The following is a 21134-nucleotide window of genomic DNA, read 5'->3' on the forward strand; positions in this document are numbered from 1 at the left end:
TTCCTTAGGCTCCACAGCCAACGTGGGGCTTGAACTCATGGAAATGATGCTGTGATGAAGATGGGGGTCCACGTGTGTCTTTAGGATCCTACCTTGAGTGGTTTTTGGTGAACACCGCTGGAGGGATTGCAGGACTGTGTGGCACTCCCTCTTTTTATATTTTGGGTCACCCCCGTAGTGTTTTCCATCGTGGGGCACTGTTTACATTCACACAACGGCTCTGGTGTTGCACCTTCTCCAGTTGCCCCAAACAGTTGTCATTTTCTGCTCCTTTGATAATGTCCATCCCCATCCACGTGAGGCATTATCTCATTGCAGTTTTGATGTGCACTTTCTGGAGGATCGGTCAAGGTGACCAGCTTTTTATCCGTGTGTGGGCCACGTTCATACCCTTTTTGGAGAAATGGTTATCCAGTCGTCTGCCCATATTTTACTCAGGTGATTACCTCCTAGGATGTGCAGATGTTTAAAATTTGTTGTAGCCCCATTTGTCTATTTTTCAGAATGTATAAGTGCAGTATTTGTGTATTCCTTGTGTAATAAATATGCTGATTGATTTCGGATTGATTACAGAAAACTGTAATAGTTTTCTATTACGGGGTAACTAATTGCCACATACTCAGTGGCTTAAATGAAACCCATATATTTGTTGAAGATGTGTGGTCAAAACTTCTCAGGGTCTGTTTGGAGGAGAGCCCAGTCTCTTCCCCAGTTTCAAATCCCAAAGGCACAGGTCCCTATATGTATTTGGAAGGACCTGAACAAAGCCTTTCTTACCATCTCAACATGTGTCATTACACTTTGTTTTTCCTCATTGCGTTCTGTGCATAAGGAGTAGCTCTGGAAGCCCTGCAGCTTGGAGCCCAGGCTCCTGACCCGGTGTGACCTGGGCGCCTTACCTGGCTCCATCCCTCAGCTCTGCACCGTACCTGACTCCGCACCACACCTCGGTCGGCAGGGGGCGGCAAATCGGGATGGTTCTCCCCACCGTATCGCAACCCTGTAACAATGATTCTTTACCTCAGGACACTTTCTTCAGGTTTCTGAAACCTCACCCAGGGCTCATGTGTGCATTTGCGTGTAAATTATGTATGAAGGATTCTCACCTGCTAAATGATTTTCACCAGAACGTCCATATCTGAGCGCCCTGGTATGCGATCAGGATCCGCATTTCTCCCCATCTCCCGGGTGGTATTGGGTCAGCCCCTTCTGTCTTCAGCGAGACTCATGAAAGATGGGTTTAGCCAGAAGCCCCCTTTACCCTGACGTTCCCTCTTAGTAATTCCCATGCACGGTCCGCACGGGCTCCTTGTCTCCAGGTGCGCACTTGCCATGCTGTATTCGGAGTTGGTCCCAGTCAGTCCCGCGCTGAGAAGCGTCCGTTGGAGGGGTCCCTATAGGCAGTGCCGTGGTCCTGAGGAGAGTCTGCATTCCCATGTTGAACAAGGTCACTGAGGACTCCTGTCGCTCCTCCGTAACTGTGCTCGACTCCGTGAGCAGCGTCGTACACGGCCCCGCTCGTGCGCCCCTGAGTGGTTCTGAGGCGGCATCGTACCTCGGTACCGTAAGTCTGTCCCCTCCCTCGGGACCTCACTGCCGCTGTACCCCTGCACGGTACCTCTCGCCTCCCTTCCAGGCCTTTGCAGGCGCTGTTTGGTGAGGAGAATGCTTTGTTCACCATAGGAGGTCAGGCTCCTGAACGTTCTCTTAGACTCACTGTGCACGTCCTTGTCAAATCGAGTAGAAACTGCCACCTTGCAACGTCTGTGTCCGCAGAACCTGCCCCCTCCACTCCTGATCACTTGGCTACGTGATCGGGTTTGTTACCCATCCCGTCTGCCACTGAGGTCTCATCACCTCGACCTGCCTTCTGCAAGAATCCACAATGGACTCACATCCAGAACCCTTCTTCCTTGAGGTTTCCTGTTAGGATTTTCCATCAATCCACGGTCCTCTCACCTGCTCTGGGACTACAGTTGCACACATGGTCAGAAAAGAAAAAATCACCGGAACAATTGCACATTGTTCTTGCTGTATTCAGAGTGGGTCCTGTCTCTCTTACATGGAAAGCCCCATAGCAGAGGTCCCTGCACGTATTGCAGTGCTCCTGAGTGAAAGCTGCATTTCCACCTTTAACAAGTGTCAGGGAGCATACTTTCCTCGTAACCGTGGCGCCCTGTAGGAACGCCCATCGCGTTACCACCGTACCGTGGCGCCGTTCCCCATGCTGGCGCACCTACCAGTGGTACCATGCTTTGAAGAAGTGGGGCCAACCGATTTATCTTTCTTGGGACTGGGTTATTTTACTGAGTAAGTTGTCCTTGATGTATATTCGTGCCTTAGTATCCGGAATGGTGGTGGTGGTTGTTGTCGTTGTTGTTGTTTTCCTGAAGGCTGCAGAGTATTGCATTGTGCGTTTTCACCCCATTTTCTCTCTCTATTCTTCTAGCTATTGACTTTTGGGATAGCATCATCTCTTTGCAATTTTGAACAATTTTTTGATGAACATGGGGGTCCAGATGTGTTTCTAACACTACTTTTAGTAGTTCTGGTTAATACCACAAGTGGGATTCTTGGATCATGATTTAGTCTCAATTTTCATATTTCTGAGAAACGTCTGTACTGTTTTTATCAAGGAGGGGTGCGCAATTCACATTCACACCAGCAGCGTCTTTTGTTCCTAACTCTCAATTCCATCTCCCCAGCAATAGTAATTTTTTGTTCTTTTAATAGTGGCTATTCTGATACTGTGAGATAAGATATCACTGTGGTTTTGATATGCATTTCCGTGATGATTAGTGATGCTGGGCGTCATTCATATGCTAGTTGGCAATTTGTGTACCTTCTTCAGAGAAATGTCTATGGAATCTTCTTCCCGTATTAACAGGGCTATTGTTCTGATATTGTTGAGTTGTAAAAGTTTCTGAGATAGGCTGGATAGGAAACTGTTTATCAGATATTTGATTTAATTATGTTCGCCTACTCTATAAGTCGCCCTTTATTCTGGTGATTCTTGCACTGAAGTGCAAAAGTTTTAAAGGTTGATGTAGTATCGTAGGTCAATTTTTAAAAATTTGTAAGGGCAATATTTGTGTATTGCTTGTGTAATAAATATAACCTTGATTTCCAACTGATCGCTGAAATTTTTTTTATTGCTCTGAAGTGGCACAAACTCAGCGGCTAAGGGAAACTCATGTGTTAGTTCAGTTCTGTAGTCACTGTTGCCCCGGTTGTATTTCGAGCTGAGCCAGTCTCTCCCTAAAGCAGGAATCCCAAAGTCAGAGATCCTTATACTTATTGCCGAGGTCCCTTATAAAGCGCGTCTCACATCTGAACGAGTGTCGGTGACTATTTGTTTTCCGTAAAGTGGCACTGTATGTGACACAGCACCGCCGCTCGGCACGCATCACTAACTCGTGTGTTGTGCGCACAGTACAGGGGGCCGTGCACCGCACTGCACGTGGTGTCCTACCTGCGCAGCGACACTAGGCACCCTGGAACTTTGTGCTGCTCACCGTCCACGGGGGCCTCCTCCGTGACAACGTTTTTGCTCTCCCAGACCTCAGTCAGGCTCCTGAATTTCTCCGAGGGTCATCTTTGTACCTCCTTGTAAAGTGAATTTTAGGAAGCACTCTGCTGGGTGAGCTTTGACCAGAACCCACTCCTTCCATCTCTGGACACCCAGGATACCTCCTCGGGATTGCCAGGATGCCATCCTTCCCCAGGTGTGGCTGACCCCTCTGGGCTGTCCTCAGCAAGAATCCTGTGTGGTCACCTTAACCAGATCCCCCGTTAGTTTCCTCTGCGTCTTTTCCATCCACTGTCCCCGACCCTGCTGTTAAATTATAATTCGCACTTGTGTGTGCTGTAGTTAGTTTGAAGGGCGCTCTCTCCCCGAAATGAAGTCCCAGTTCGAGGGGCCCCTGATATTGCTGTGATCCGACTCATGCCTGCCTCGGCATCCTCACAAGTGTCATGGAACATTCTTTATGTCTGCGGAGGCTGGTCTGGGCACCAGCGAGCAGCCCGGGCGCACCGTGGCACTTGCTCAGCCCCATCCATGCTCCTGGGCGGCCCCCTCGCAGCACCGCATGCGGCCGCGTCTGGGCCTCGTCTGGGTCCCCTGCGGGGCTCTGGGGGGCTTGGCGCTCTTTACCGCACTCTTTGAGGCAGCTTAGGGGGACCCACTTTCTGAGCTGCCCCATGTTAGTTTGGGGAATCGTGGCCACACCGGACCCTAGACAGTGCATCATGGAGCCACAGCAGTGTTTCCCTTGAGGTGGTGGCCGGTGCTTTGGGTCCCGGCCGTGAGCCCTAGTCGTTCAGGGTTTGTGGCCTCGGCTCTGTGCGGGGATCCATGTGCCTGAATGCCCGGGGTCCGAGCTACTTTGCCCGGCATGGTTTAGGGCAGAAAGAGTGAGGAACATAGACAGGAAGAAGATTGCCCTGAAGGAGACGTTCATCCCCTCTGCGTCCCCTACCACAGGAGAGGCGGCAGGGCAGGTAGGGTATTTCTATGGTGAGAGTTGTAATGTCTCTCCTTTTGTTTCTGAGTTTTTAAAAAAGATTTTATTTATTTATTTATTTGACAGAGAGAGAGAGAGAGACAGCCAGCGAGAGAGGGAACACAAGCAGGGGGAGTGGAAGAGGAAGAAGCAGGGTCATAGCGGAGGAGCTGATGTGGGGCCGGATCCTGGAACTCCAAGATCACGCCCTGAGCCGAAGGCAGACGCTTAACGACTGAGCCACCCAAGTGCCCCATGTTTCTGATTTTGTTAATTGGATTCCTCCCTCTTTCTGTGTGGTTAGTCTAAATAACACATGTCAATTTTGTTTGTCTTTTATTTAAAAGATAGGTCTTATTTTCACATGCCTTCTTGGCATCGTCGGTTAAGCACTCGTCTCTTGGTTTTTCTCAGGTCACAATCTCAGGATCGTGAGGTGGTCATGAGATCAGTCTCTGCACTCATCGCGGCGTCTCCTTAGAACCCTTTTCTCCTCTTGTGCTCACTCTCTCTGTAAGATAAATAAATCTTAAGAAAATAAAGAAATAAAAGGAATCTCTTTTTCGTTGATCTTTCTATTGTCCTTCTATCTATCCTTCATTTTTGTTCCATCCATTTTTTTTCCTCCAATAACTAATTTTTGATTTAATAGTTTTTTCTCACCCTTCCCTGAGGTTAAAGTTAGGTTGTTATTTGAGATCTTTCTCTATATTTCATGTCTTGTGCTTAGTCTAAATATCTTCTCCTAACTAAATTTGCTGAATTTCAAACTCTCTTATATATTGTTTTCATTTTTTTCTGTTCACGGTCATGTTTTTGTTCCCTTTGATCTCCTTGTTTGACTCATTGATTGTTCTTGTGCTTCAATTTCCACAGGTTTGTGAATTTTTCACTATTTCTCCTGCTGTCCATTTCCATGTTTACCCCAGTGTGGGCGGAAAGGAGCTTGATCGGATTCTAGCCTTGACAGTCTCACATACCAGGCACCCTTGGCTGCACTCTGCGTGGGGTAGTAGGATATGCTCTTACAGAGGCTTGGGGCGTGGCTCTGAAAGCCGCACTCTGTATGAAGGCTCTTGCAGGGAGCACAGATTTTCAGCTGAGAAATCTTGGCCGTGTTGGACAAAAACAACAGAATGCAGTAGCAGTCAAGCAGCGAGCATGCCAACAAGCAGCGGTGTCCTTTAGGTGGTTGCTATGTTTGCTGGGTCTGGTTGATGAGCTCAAGCCGTCCGAGGATGTATCCTCTTCTCGTGAATCAACCCTGCTGGCTGCACCAATTGTTCTAATAAGATACCCCGGATTTGGTTTTGCAGATACTTATATGCACAGGCGCAAAAATGATTGTTGTATAGGAAAATAGCTTTTTATACTTACGGTGTCGTAGAATCATTTGATGCGGGTGAGAAGAAGGGCCACTGGGGTAGCAGTCCGCATGATCAGCATGTGCGTTTGGTCAGGGGAGTGAAGGTGGGCAGAAACTGTGGGCTAGAGTATTATTGGATGTTTCCTCAGGCGGAAAGGGGTTAAGCAAGGGGACACCTGGCTGGTTCCATCCGTAGAGCGTGCAACTCTTGATTTCGGGGCCCTGAGTTCAAGGCTCACGTTGGTGTAGAGCTTACCTAAAAGACTAAGGGGAAAAAAAGTGGGCTAAGCAAGGTAACCAAACTGGTACAAACTATGATTGGAGAGTTTGAACAGTGTGGACACTGGGCAGGATAAAGTGATGGTTCCCAGCCGTGGTCTCCTAGAGTGTAAGGATCTTTTAGTCAGTCCTGAATCTTAGGATAGCGAGGTATTTGCTTAATTATTGCTTCTCCCAGATGGTGAGCCAAGGCTCAGAGCTCAACATACAGACCCTTCAAGTTACTTTTCCCTCTGACTTCATCATTTATGCCATTGAGGACTTACTGTGTGTAAAAAATATTTTCCTAACTATTATCTTAGCCGTTTTTGAGTGTATACTTAGCGTTCAGTGTGTTCACTTTGTGTTGAACATTTCCTCAAGGCTTTTTTATCTTACAGTTTTGAGATTGTATAACCAATACGCTAATGTCTCCTCTCTCTTTCCCCTAGCCTTTGGTAACTGTCATTCTACTTTGTTTCTATGACTTTTGAGTTCTTCAGATAGTTCAAACGAGTGGGATCATATAGTATTTGTCATTGTTGAGACTGGCCTATGTCCTTTAGCATGATGTCCTTGAGGCCCATTCATGCAGTTGCATGTGAAAGGAGTTTTTTCCATAAGGGTGCATAGTATTCCACTGTATGTATATACCCTATTTTCTCATCCACTCATCTAGCAATGAACACAAGGATCGGTTCTACCACAGGGCAACAGCGAATAGTGTTGTGATGAAAATGGGGGTCCAAATACCTCTTTAAGGTTCTCCTCTGAGTGATTTCAGTTGAGTATCACAAGTGGGATTACTGGATCATATGGTATCCTCTCTTTTTATATTTTTGAGCAATTCCCTACTGTTCTCTATTTGCATGGGTAAAGTATTTGGGTGCACTGTTTACATTCACACCAGTAGCTCTTGTGTTCCAACTTCTTCATCTCCCCCCACTCCCGCCCTGCAAGGAATTGTCATTTTCTGTTCCTTTGGTAAGGGCCATTAGATACGTGTGAGGCATTGTATCTTTGTGGTTGTGATATGCATTTCCCTGATGATTAGTGATGTGGAACATTTTTATATACTTGTTAATCATATTTATTCCCTTTTTGCAGAAATGTCTATTGAATCCTATGCCCTTATTTTAATTGGGTTATTTGTTTTTCTCTTGTTGAGTTGTAGAATTTCCTGAAATATGCTGGATAGAAATTCCCTAATCAGTGTATAATTTGCAATTATTTTGTCTCTTTCTGTAAGTTGCCTTTTACTCTGTGGATTTCTGCACTGAGCTGTAGAAGTTTTAAACTTTGATGTAGTCCCACAGATCATTTTTTCAAAAACTTATAAGGACCATATATTTCTGTATTTTATGCAATAAATATAATAATTGAGGTCACATTGATTACTGTGTTAGTTTTCTATTGCTGTGTAAAAAATTGTCACAATCTCAGCTGCTAAAGGCAACTCATTTATTAGTTCCAATTCTGTAGTCAAAATTGCCAAGACTGGATTGTGAGCTGAGCCCAGTCTCTCCCCCAGTCACAAATCCCAGTGGCGGAGGTCCCTATATGTATTGCTAAGGTCCTGAATAACATCTTCTATGATCTTAACAAGTGTCATTACATTTAATTTTTTACAGTGGTGTGTGCCTGATAAGATACACTGTATCCCACTGCTGCTCTGATACCAGGCTCCTGACCCGGCATTACCTGGGGCGCCTTACCTGGCTCCATCCCTCAGCTCTGCACTGTCCCCTACTTCGCACCACACCTTGGTTCAGTAGGTAGCACCAAATCCAGATGGTTCTCCTTACCATACCGCAGCCCTATGCCAAGGTAGTCTTTGGCGACAAAGATTCTTTACCTCGCTACGCTTTATTCCGCTTCCTAAAACTTCAGCCAGGGCTCATGTGTGCACTTGTTTGTAAAACATGTATGAAGGAGCCAAGCTAAACGAATTTCACCAGAACAGCCATATCTGAGCGCCCTGGGCACGCAGTCAGAATCCACGTGCCTCCCCATCTCCCAGCTGATAATTGGTCGCCCCCTTCTGTTTTCTGTGGGACTCCTGTTAAATGGGTTTAGCCAGAAGCCCCCTTTACCCTGACGTTCCCTCTTAGTAATTCCCATGCACGGTCCGCACGGGCTCCTTGTCTCCAGGTGCGCACTTGCCATGCTGTATTCGGAGTTGGTCCCCGTCAGTCCCGCGCTGAGAAGCGCCCGTTGGAGGGGTCCCTATAGGCAGTGCCGTGGTCCTAAAGAAGTCTGCGTTCCCATGTTGAACAAGGTCACTGAGTACTCCTTTCCGTTAGCAGGGTCCACGTGATGCGCTGCTGCTGGACACCGTGGGCGACATCGCTCCTCCGTTACTGTGCTCGACTCCGTGAGCAGCGTCGTACACGGCCCCGCTCGTGCGCCCCTGAGTGGTTCTGAGGCGGCATCGTACCTCGGTACCGTAAGTCTGTCCCCTCCCTCGGGACCTCACTGCCGCTGTACCCCTGCACGGTACCTCTCGCCTCCCTTCCAGGCCTTTGCAGGCGCTGTTTGGTGAGGAGAATGCTTTGTTCACCATAGGAGGTCAGGCTCCTGAACGTTCTCTTAGACTCACTGTGCACGTCCTTGTCAAATCGAGTAGAAACTGCCACCTTGCAACGTCTGTGTCCGCAGAACCTGCCCCCTCCGCTCCTGATCACTTGACTACGTGATCGGGTTTGTTACCTATCCCGTCTGCCACTGAGGTCTCATCACCTCGACCTGCCTTCTGCAAGAATCCACAATGGACTCACATCCAGAACCCTTCATCCTTGAGGTTTCCTGTTAGGATTTTCCATCAATCCACGGTCCTCTCACCTGCTCTGGGGTTACTGTTGCACACATGGTCAGAAAAGAAAAAATCAGCGGAACAATTGCACATTGTTCTTGCTGTATTCAGAGTGGGTCCCGTCTCTCCCACGTGGAAAGCCCCATAGCAGAGGTCCCTGCACGTATTGCAGTGCTCCTGAGTGAAAGCTGCATTTCCACCTTTAACAAGTGTCAGGGAGCATACTTTCCTCGTAACCGTGGCGCCCTGTAGGAACGCCCATCGCGTTACCACCGTACCGTGGCGCCGTTCCCCGTGCTGGCGCACCAACCAGTGGTACCATGCTTTGAAGAAGTGGGGCCAACCAATTTATCTTTCTTGGGACTGAGTTATTTTACTGAGTAAATTGTCCTTGATGTGCATTCATGCCATAGTATCTGAAATTGTTGTTGCTGTTTTTGTTGTTGTTCTTCTGAAGGCTGCAGAGTATTGCATTGTGCGTTTGCACCCCATTTTCTCTCTCCATTCTTCTAGTGATTGACTTTTGGGATAGCATCATCTCTTTGCAATTTTGAACAATTTTTTGATGAACATGGGGGTCCAGATGTGTTTCCAACACAACTTTTAGTAGTTCTGGTTAATAGCACAAGTGGGATTCTTGGATCATGTCCTAGTCTCAATTTTCATATTTTTAAAAACCTTTATATGGTTTTCCACCAGGGAGGAGTACAAAGTTCACATTTGCATGGGACAGTGTCTTGTGTTCTTACCTCCCAATTCCATCCCCCCAGCAATAGTCATTTTTTGTTCTATTGATAGCGGCTATTCTGATACTGTGAGATAAGATATCACTGTGGTTTTGATATGGATTTCCATGATGATTAGTGATGCTGGGCGTCATTCATATGCTAGTTGGCAGTTTGTGTACCTTCTTTAGAGAAATGTCTTCTGCCCATGTAAATGAGGCAGTTTGTTTTGATATTGTTGAGTTGCAGAATTTCCTGAAATAGGCTGGATAGGAAATTGTTTTTTAGATATTTGATTTGTAATTATGTTCTCCTTTTCTGTATGTTGCACCTTACTCTAGTGATTCTTGCCCTGAAGTGCAAAAGTTTTAAAGTTTGATATAGTATCGTAGGTCAATGTTTAAAAATTTGTAAGGGCAATATTTGTGTATTGCTTGTGTAATAAATATAACCTTGATTTCCAACTGATCGCTGAAATTTTTTTTATTGCTCTGAAGTGGCACAAACTCAGCGGCTAAGGGAAACTCTCGTGTTAGTTCAGTTCTGTAGTCACTGTTGCCCCGGTTGTATTTCGAGCTGAGCCAGTCTCTCCCTAAAGCAGGAATCCCAAAGTCAGAGATCCTTATACTTATTGCCGAGGTCCCTTATAAAGCGCGTCTCACATCTGAACGAGTGTCGGTGACTATTTGTTTTCCGTAAAGTGGCACTGTATGTGACACAGCACCGCCGCTCGGCACGCATCACTAACTCGTGTGTTGTGCGCACAGTAAGGGGGCCGTGCACCGCACTGCACGTGGTTTCCTACCTGCGCAGCGACACTAGGCACCCTGGAACTTTGTGCTGCTCACCGTCTACGGGGGCCTCCTCCGTGACAACGTTTTTGCTTTCCCAGACCTCAGGCTCCAGAATTTCTCTGAGGGTCATCTTTGTACCTCCTTGTAAAGTGAATTTTAGGAAGCACTCTGCTGGGTGAGCTTTGACCAGAACCCACTCCTTCCATCTCGGGACTCCCAGGATACCTCCTTGGGATTGCCAGGATGCCATCCTTCCCCAGGCGTGGCTGACCCCTCTGGGCTGTCCTCAGCAAGAATCCTGTGTGGTCACCTTAACCAGAGCCCCCTTAGTTTCCTCTGCATCTTTTCCATCCACTGTCCCCGACCCTGCTGTTAAATTATAATTCGCACTTGTCCATGCTGTAGTTGGTTTGAAGGGTGCTCTCTTCCCGAAATGAAGTCCCAGTTCGAGGGGCCCCTGTATCTATTGCTGTGATCCGACTCATGCCTGCCTCGGCATCCTCACAAATGTCATGGAACATTCTTTATGTCTGCGGAGGCTGGTCTGGGCACCAGCGAGCAGCCCGGGTGCACCGTGGCACTTGCTCAGCCCCATCCACGCTCCTGGGCGGCCCCCTCACGGCACCGCATGCGGCCGCGTCTGGGTCCCCTGCGGGGCTCTGGGGGGCTTGGCGCTCTTTACCGCACTCTTTGAGGCAGCTTAGGGGGACCCCACTTTCTGAGCTGCCCCGTGTTAGTTTGGGGAATCGTGGCCACACCGGACCCTAGACAGTGCATCATGGAGCCACAGCAGTGTTTCCCTCAAGGTGGTGGCCGGTGCTCTTGGGTCCAGGCCGTGAGCCTGAGCCGTCCAGGGTGTGTGGCCTTGGCTCTATGTGGGGATCCACGTGCCTGCAGGCCCGGGATCCGACCTACCGGGCCTGCCATGGTTTTGGGAAGAACGAGTGAGGAGCAGAGACAGGAAAAAGATTGCCCTGAAGGAAGAAGTTCGTATGATGTCCATGGTCCCCTAGGACAGGGAGGTGGCAGGGCGGGCATGGCCCGTGGGGGAAGCAGCCCGCAAGGTCAGCAGGCACAGGGGGAGAGGGCATTTTGGGACCCAGCCTGGACGGACAATTTGTCAGAAAGGAGGGAGCAAAGCAAGGTCAAGGAGACCCACAAACGTAGGATGTAACTGCTGCTTCTAGGCTGTCGTGTTGTGGGCATGTAACTGTATAGTCCTCTCTCTGGTCCGTGGACTCCTGTGGTAGGAGTTGACGTCTCTCCTCTTTCGTTCCTGATGGGATGAATTGGAGTCCTTCCTCCTTTTGTCTTGGTCCGTTTAATTAAAATTTGCCATTTTGTTTATCATTATAAAAAGACAACCCTTGTTCATTGATCTTTTCTTTTTCTTTTTTTTTTAAAGATTTTATTTATTTATTTGACAGAGATAGAGACAGCCAGCGAGAGAGGGAACACAAGCAGGGGGAGCGGGAGAGGAAGAAGCAGGCTCCTAGCAGAGGAGCCTGATGTGGGGCTCGATCCTGTAACGCCAGAATCACGCCCTGAGCCGAAGGCAGATGCTTAATCGCTGTGCCACCCAGGCGCCCCTCATTGATCTTTTCTTTTGTCTTTCCATTGTGTATTTCTTTGAATTCTGCTGACTTTATTGTTTTCTACCTACCTGCTAATTTTTGGTGACGTAGGTAGTTCTGTCTGTTGTTTCCTGTGGTCAAGTTCAATTAGTATATGAGATCTTTCTGCATTCTTCGTGTATTTTTTCAGTAAAACATTACTGTGAGGACTGTTTCAGCTTTGTCTTATAAACTTTGTTGTGTTTTTATTTTTGTTTGTTTCAAGGTACTTTTTGGTTTCCATTTTGTTTTCCTCTTTGATTCATTGGTTGTTCTGGTATTGTGGTTTAATTCCACATGTTTGTGAGTTTTCCAAAATTCTGCTCATGAATTTTACATTCATACTACTGTGGTCAGAAAAAAAAGAACACGATACAGTTCCAGACCTGACACTTTAGTCTAATGGACACTCTCGGAGGCGTTCTGTGCGGTGTCTCTGCGGACGCTCTGTTGCAGGGTTTCGTGAGCACCTGTGGAAATAACTCTCGACATGATAGGTCATGGAGCACTCAGCTCTTTGAGTTCTCCAATTTTAGGCTGGGAAATCATGGCAATAGCCGATAAAAAGAACACAGTTCAATAGGCAGCAAGCAGCTAGCGTGTCAGCAGCCGCGGTGCCCTTTCGGCAGTGAGCATGGCCGCTGAGTTTAGTCGGTGAGGCCAAGCAGTTCAAGGAGATACCATCTCTTTCTGGTGTGAAATGACGCTGCTGTCTGCACCAGTTGTTCTAATAATGTTCCCTGGACTTGTTTTGAGGAGAAATCGTAAGAGACAGGGACATGAAAGCGGTTGCCATGAATGAAAATGTTTTCATTATACTCACAGTCCCTTAGAAACAGATGGCAGGCCTGCTAGGAAGGCCACTGGGGAAGGAGTGTGCCTGATTAGCAGAGGGAGGGGGTAGGGAGACTGCAGGCGGGAGCCTTAATGGAGATTTTCTCGGGAAGGAAGGCTAAGCAAGGTAAGCAAGGCGTACAGACTGTAATTGGAGAGTTCAGTTTCTGTGGACTCTGGGCTATAGGATGGTCTCCAGTTGTCTGGTACTTTGCCCAGTAGTGATTAGGGCAAAGAATTGAGTCCTGGGCTGTTGAGGTCGGATGAATGCATCCAGGTTGGGGGTATGGACTCCGGGATTGGTTCGCTTGCATATCAAAGCTTTGCTAGTAGGCAAGTTGTTTGTTATCTCTTGGAATTAGTTAATCCTGGGTCGGTGGTTTCCCTGGGTCGAAAGCCTCCAAATTCCACAGTGTGGAGATTACATAAATAAGAGAATATAGTTAATACTATTGGCCCTGTGGTGCTTGGGCATCTCAAGGTGCTTTGGGGGAATTATGGGAGATATGTTAGCCCTAGTAAATCTGCAAGATAAATATCTTCTATGATCTGCGGGGCAGCATGTGCTCAGAGACAATAATACTATATTATACACTAACAATGTGTTGAGAGGGTAGATCTCATGTTAAATGTTCTCACCACAATAAAATAAAATATACTATGTATAATAGTAGGGAACTGCATTATTGCAATATTTAAAGAGGCAAACAAGGAGGAAATTGATCACTAACATTCCCATTAGTAAAATTAGTCTAATTTGGAAGCTGGTTCCTAGCCAGCCATGAAAATAAGTTAAGGATTTGCAGAATGCAAGCCAAGGAATCTTGACCCATGTTTCGTAGGTGCAATGCCTCAAAATTTGGGGCAAAATTATATAAAGTCTTAGACATTTGTCGATAGTTCTGTGTGATTTGATTTTGTCTGTGACCCCTGTTGAAAAGTCTGCAACTCCCAACGATATAACCTATTACACCTAATAGGGAACGACAATAGAGTCTCGTCAATCAATGACTTTGCCAAGGTGAAGTGGAAGGGAATGGTGCTTGAGACCGATATATAGTCATGGGAAGCACCAGTGTGAGCAAGTTAAATGGGAATCCAATTTTTATAGGGCAACACCAGGTATAGGTGACATTGATTTTTGTTATTAGGGCCACAAGGAAAGCTCAATCCCAAAGTACATGGCCTCGGGCAAAATGGGGATCCTAAGCATAATTTTTTGTAGGTTTTTGTGAGCTGTGTGAAGGCCAAAAGCACACCTGTCGGGATAGAGCAAAAAATGCCAGTAATGTTTATTAGTGAGGGTTGGTACAAATCCTATCCAGAGGATCCCCTAATTAGAACAGCTTTTTGAAATCTCAGGAGCTTGGTGTAATGGGAGTGTTGAAGTGAGTTGGACTATTTCTTGGCTGGTCCACCTTCACCAGTAAAGGGAACTCAGAACTATGTGGGTAGGATATGCATACAGCAGGAGGATTGTGGTAGGTCTGTGGATGGTAGACCCCCACAACTGCAGGCATTTAAACTCAGTGCTGCCTTTGCTGAGAGTTGAGTGTAAATATTGCTTGTATCGGAATGACTTTGGGGAAGACAGGTTGTTTGGGCTTTGGCTTTAAACGTGTGGGTCGTCAGGTTGATAGGCAAAGAATCAGTGGTTGGTGGGGTCGTGAAAAGTCTTGTGATGCAGTAGCTTTAGAAAGTTGGGTTGGTGAGGTGAAGGCGTGTGATGAAGAATGTATGGTAGCAGTCAGGAGCTAACAAGAGTCAGCGGAGATCTGTAGCACTACACAATCTTGTGAATGGAGAATGGAACATGTCAGTGTAGTAGTATTAGAGGCTACATTTCAAGTGATAGCCATGAACATATATTGTTTATGATCCCATGTGCATGTTTTTTGTGTGCTTCACTTCCCTCCATGAATGTCATCCTTGTTCTTCTCTGTCTAAACAGATCCTAGCCATCTCTCCAGGCTGAGCTCAAGTTTGTGCTTAACCATGGTACTGGAGGGTGAATTTTGAGAGAGATCGTAAAGATACGGGTTTATGATCCCATTGTTTATCTTAATGATCCCACACTTACTAGCATAGCTTTGCAGTTACTTCGAGTTTGAAGGCAGGATAAGATATAGCAGGGTCCTAGGTGAAGCGAACTGCCAGCTCCCAGAAATAGACATTCAGTGGGTGATACTGTTGCAAACAATCCCGGAGAAGTTCAGGGTCAGGAGTCCGGGAAGATGGCATAAGTGTGGAGCGATGCAACTGGGCTGAGTCCAAGGGATAATTTTGAATAAGAGCTTGAGCAGGAGGTAAGGTCACGTTGAGCTGTGAACTCATGTGCCGGCAGGGGCGATGCCTCCTGCAGTGAGGTCCTCTCCAGCAGCGAGCCAAAATTCTTTCTGAGAAGTCAGTAAGTCCTCGGTAGCCTGGCTCATCTATTTTGATGCCGGGAAGCCATGCGGGGCTGTCAGGTGGGGGGATCGTCTGTCTGTTCTCAGGCCTGTGGTGGCTTGAAGTAAAATTGTTTAGGCGAACCCAGGTTCAAATGGCAAGCCACCCCTCAAATTTTGAAGAAGAAAACGACTCCAGTTTTAACTCTAGTTTGCTTCTCACTATATAGTCCCCCAGAAGGGATCCTGAAGTCCATTTAGTTGCAAACAGTGTAGATGGTGTTTCTGAGGATACAGACTTCCTCCGTGTCCCCGGGGAGGGCTCCTGCTCCAGAGCCCATTGTCAAAATTTTGTTTCTCCTCTGTCTAATGTCTTTTCATTTGCATTTTAATCTAGCTATGATTTTAAGTGGAAAAAATTCAGAAGACTCATAAACTATAACATGATAAGTACACGGTGACAAATGTTACCCTCCCTGTTTCTCACCACCTCATTTTTGCCATAACTGATTTTATTATTTCCTGAGTTTCATTTCAGAGTTTTTTTTTTTTTAAAGATTTTATTTATTTATTAGACAGAGAGAGACAGCGAGAGAGGGAACACAAGCAGGGAGAGTGGGGGAAGGAGAAGCAGGCTTCCCGCTGAGCAGGGAGCCCGAAGCGGGGCTCATCCCAGGACCCTGAGATCATGACCTGAGCCGAAGGCAGACGCTTAAGGACTGAGCCACCCAGGTGCCCCCATTTCAGATTTTTTTTGTGGAAATATAATTATAAATTTATATCCCACGATCTCCCTTTCTTACACAAAAACTTATTATGCTTTGCTGTTTTCACCTAATATATTCCAGAGGTCTTTCTAAATAATGTTTGAATGTCATCAATTAATTTTTAAAAACAGGGTCTATGGAATTCATATTATCTTCTAAATTTGTTCTTATAGCAAGTATATTTAAGTGGAATAATTCCCTATTGTTGCAAGTCGACCAATGAAAACTATCAAGAGATTTTTTTAAAAAAGATTTTACTTATTTGAGAGAAAGAAAGAGAGAGAGCACAAGCGGGGGGAGGGGCAGGGGAAGAGGGAAAAGCAGACTCCCTGCTGAGCAGGCAGCCTGATGAAGAGCTTGATCCTAGGGCCCCTAGATCAAGACGCGGGTCAAAGGCAAATGCTTAACTGAGCCACCCAGGTAGGTGCCCCAACAATTGGGCGTTTAAATAGAAGGAAAGGCTCAAAAATATAGTTTTCGTATTGATGACTTCGTCTTATAAAAACCAATAGTAATTATTTTTTATAATGTTTGAGTTAATAAATAGTAAATTTTTAAAAATAATACTCAGTTGAGCGGCTGACTCTTGGTTTCAGTTCAGGGCATGATCTCGTGGTCCTGAGACCAAGCCCCCCGAGTCAGGCTCTGTGCCCCACAGGGAGTCCGCTTCATATTCTCTCTCCCTACAGCTCATGCATGTGCTCTCTTTCAAATTAGTAAATAAAATCTTAAAAAATAAAATAAATAAAAAAGAAAAAAAAACTGTGTCTAACTCTGCCCTATTGATGTCTTCATGTAAAGATGTATTAAGGTGTATCCACAGAACGTAAAAGTGGGAAGGAGTTGGGTTGATTAGATTGAAGCAAGAATAGAATGGGAAGAGTGTCACAGTGAAGTTCAGTCTCATTGCGCATAGTTTTAAGTTGATGCGGAGGAACCTGTGATGATATTAGAGCTGTGGTCGCCTGTCCTGCTGCCACTCCTTTGCCCACATCTCCTCCTGACAAACAGAAGCAACTATTATAACATTTTTTTATCTTCTTTAGTTCTGATGGATCATCTGTATGTTTAGTTAAAAATAGGCACATATTGGGATGCCTGGGTGGTGCAGACGGTTGGGCTTCTGACTCTTGGTTTCGGCTCAGGTTGTGCACTCAGGGTCATGAGATGGAGCCCTGAGTCAGGCTGATGCTCAGCACAGAGTTCGGCGTTCGCTTGGGATTCTCTCCCCCTCTCCCTCTGTGCTCTCTCTCTTTCTCAAATAAATCAATAGATCTTTTAAAAAAAAATAGGTTTATATTGCTCCGTAGTGCTTTACCGGCTTCAGCCATTATTAAATTCTTGTATGATGGATGAGGATTAAACTCATCTGTACGATCTCTCCCTGCACTCTTCTCCTCACAGTGCGATCCCCCGCCACGCTCCACCATACACCTCTGCAGCTCTAAGCTACACACTTGCTCTTGTATTCCTTTTTCAAAACCTCTTTATTCCGTTTCATTCCAACTCCCATCCTGCCTTCTACCTTTCAAATGAAGTCAGAGATGGGGACTATCTTAAAGGGAAGAATCAAGAATAAGACAAAGTGAATAGAGATATTTTATAATCATTCTTATTAATTTTTAGATTATGATTTGGATGGGGCATGTGAGGGGATCCTTTTCAATAAAAGATGATGTTATATTCTTTATATACTCTTTATAAAAATGCCAGGCTAGGGGCACCTGGCTGGCTCAGTCGGTGGAGCATGAGACTCTTGATCTCAGGGTCATAAGCTCAAGTCCCAGTGTGGAGTCTACTTAAAAAAAAAAAAAAAAAAAAAGCCAGGCTAATGATGGCTTTTTTAGCCAGGCTAAAAGCTTCATAATGATATCACCTATGAATTGGTAGATGTGGACTAAGAGAAATTTAGGGGAAAATAAACCGAACTCTGAACTGACAGAATCTAAATTCTTTTAGGATTCAGGAATGAGATCTAGGTTTTCCATTTTCCCTTTTTCCTTAAGACATTAGCCTAATGTTAGCTTGAACAGCTTGCAAAACACAGGCACAATTGGAAAGATTTCTGATATAAAATAAGTTTTTATTCTTCCTTTGAAGAAAGAATGTGAAATAACACATATATAGGATCTTTTTTCTCCCTGGAGAAGGAATGGGGTACATACAAACCCAACCTTGATTTTTAGTGTCCTTTAAATAAATATTTGCTGATCGGGTTCAGGTCTATAATGGGTTAATAAAAGATTGTGGGGAACTGAACAATTTTAAAGCTTAACCTTGTAGATAATTAAGCTCTGCCAGAGAAGCGCCCATTGCCAGTAGCCAGAAATCTAGGCTGGAAGGACTGCTAATCTGATGTAGGATGACACTTTCTTGAATTTTATATGATAGTATCATGCTGAAAACAAAAATGCTGTCAACTAAAGCACATTGATTTTTGATAATTTAGTATTTTTATTTCCTACATAGTGAAATAGCCCTTTCAGACTTAGGTTTGGTATGTATCAATCTTGCACATGAATATAAAGGGAAATGTAAGTACGATTGGTTAAGGGATTTCAAAAACTTCTTTACATGCAAAGGCCAGCTTTTTAAAATTTATTATTATTTTCTTATTTTTTAAAGATTTACTTATTTATTTATTTGCGAGACAGAGATTGACACAGAGAGCACAAGCAGGGGGAGAGGCAGAAGTAGAGGGAGAAGCAGATTCCCCGCTGAGCTGGGAGCCGACCTGGGGCTCTATCCCAGGACCTGGGGATCATGACCTGAGCCGAAGGCAGACACTTAATCAACTGAGCCACCCAGACATCCCTGGAACCCAACTTTTCTAAGTCACTTTTTGAATCAATTGTTGATGCCTGTGGTTTTCCATACAGTATTGTCTTCAGTGCCCCCAGAAGTGTTGGTGATGCATCAAGTCTTAAAAGAGTGCTCTCCTATTGAATCTAGAATTTTTTTCCCAAGGAGCTGATCCTATTCCTCAGGTTGCGATGCTGGCATTTTCTGATCTAACCAGAAGAGGTCAATGGGTGGGTTTCCCAGTAACGTATAGGACCCATTTTCTTTCTTCAATGATTTTTTTTTTTTGACCAAAACTTAGAGGGGTTGTAATTGACAAACCATACCATCAGAAATAATACCTAAGCCATTTCACTTTTTTGGGGTGTGTGTGTTAGCCTTATCTAACTGTTCAGGTGTAGATTTCTAAAATGCATTAAGAACTGATGTACTTGGTGAGTAACTCGGGGCTCTTAGAAGTCTAAGCTCTTTCGGCCAGTCCCATCTCTTTTTTATGTGCTGAAGGAAATAGCTTTCTGGTCCTAGGAAAATCTGTTCTTTTTTCCTAGAAAAAGCTCTCCTCAAGTTTAAGAGACTGCTATGCCTGTTAATTTCCTCCTTTTAGGATTGTGGGTTTTATTAAACAACGCACTTAACTCAGTGGAAATAAGAACAATGCAAAAAGCTACCTCCAAGTTTCTGCATGTGGAGGTGATGACAACTAGGTTAATACAGCCTCCTGGCCAGTACTATGAAGAGACCAGTTTGGAAAATGCACCCTGATTTTGGAGATGTGAAAGTGTGAGGAATGTGTGTCTTCGCATCTGTGAAATACATTATGTCCTGGTGGATGGGTTAATGTATAATAGGTTTTCTTTCACCATTTCCAAGGCTGGGATGTGGAAAGAGCTTGTCTTATTAGAAATCAGTATTTTTTTGGTGTGTTAAAAAAATCTAAATAGGGTTATAAACTAAATAGTTGCAATAGCCCAGGTTTAAATTAGCAGAAAGATGTCCTGGGCAAGGCAAGAGCAGAGTAATACACAAACAATGGAAACTATGGATGCAAAAGCAATGGAGAATTTGAAAAAAAGGGACAAAGTCCCTAAGCTCATATAAAAAAAAATGTAATGATAATTACAGCAAGAGCCAGAGAACAAGGTAGCTCCTTCTAAGATTCTTTTTACCTAAAACAGAAGCTCTCCCATTGGAGGCTCTCCATTTTAGGGATGATTATTTCCCTCATCACAGATTTTAATGGATTCAGGTTTGTGTTGCCCATTACAGTCCGCTGTTTTGGCACAGCACCACGTTCGCAGTGGGGGTACAGAATACCATGGAATGACTGAGGGGATTTTGGTTAATATTTGTAACCCTTTCGTGTGCTGGGAGGTCTTTCAATACCTAACGTCCTGCAGCCTCAGTTTTCTCCTTTGTCGAAAGGGAAGAGTAGGATTCTAGTCGGGTCCTCTCAAGGCTTGCCCTGAGCCTGAAGCGCAAGAACGCTTGCAGAAACCTGGCACACCGTGCCGAGCACGAAGTAAGCTCTCATTAAACAGCAGCTTTTGTCTGCTGCAGCTCACTGCGGCAAACACACGCAAACGGCGCCAACGCCGAGCCCTCTCCGCCGCATTTGCTTTTCTCCGATTCCTATGTGGCTGCGAATTGGCAAAGCAGTTCCTCTCTGGGCCCTCATATGCTAAAACCTTGGTGTCTGCCTGGCGTCCCGAGTCCGCCGTGAGCCCAGTCATTTTGGTTAGAACAGGTTTGATTTTCCAAGCTCCCGAGTGGGGCCCTGACCCCGGAGGAAGTGTTCGCTTTAAAAGATCTGGCGGAGGGGAGGGTGGGGGCGGGAGGAAGGGGGCTCCAGCGCCGGGGGCGGGGGTGGGCAGGGGGCGGTGCGCGGCTCCTGCGTCAGAAGGGGCCCTGTTTTTCGCACCTTCCCTGACGTCAAAGCTCAATCAGGACTGCAGCGCTACGCTCCCAGTGGATGTCTACGTGGGCTGAGTCGTGACTCGGGGCCCGGGGCTTGCGAGTGACGCTCGCACTTTGCTTCTCCTCTCGCACTGGCGGGAGAGGCCGCGGGCTCCACTGTCGGGCTCCGCGGGCTGCGGGCGGCAGGCAGCGGGCGGCCGCGGCGCCCTGGACGGCCCGGGGGTCCGGGCACCGCCATGGAACCGGAATAGGAAGGGAGCGCGCCCACCGGTCCTCGGCCTGCGCCCAGGCCCGGAAGGAATCCGGGAGGCCTCCGCGGAGGTGAGAACCGCGCCGCAGAGCACCGCGGCGGGCGCG

General features: G+C 46.1%; 1 protein-coding gene across 1 annotated transcript in view; it reads left to right on the forward strand.

Annotated features, from left to right (window-relative positions):
* Positions 1–20775: 20775 nt before the first annotated feature.
* ZDBF2 (zinc finger DBF-type containing 2) overlaps positions 20776–21134 on the forward strand; it is a 30314-nt gene continuing 29955 nt past the window's right edge. Inside the window, exon 1 of the mRNA XM_045806584.2 lies at positions 20776–21098. The gene's annotated coding sequence lies outside the window, so the exon portion shown is untranslated. The remainder of the gene's footprint in view (positions 21099–21134) is intronic.

The sequence above is a fragment of the Ursus americanus genome, chromosome 1 (genome assembly GCF_024610735.1).
Source record: "Ursus americanus isolate L20-20 chromosome 1, mUrsAme1.1.p, whole genome shotgun sequence".
NCBI lineage: Eukaryota > Metazoa > Chordata > Mammalia > Carnivora > Ursidae > Ursus > Ursus americanus.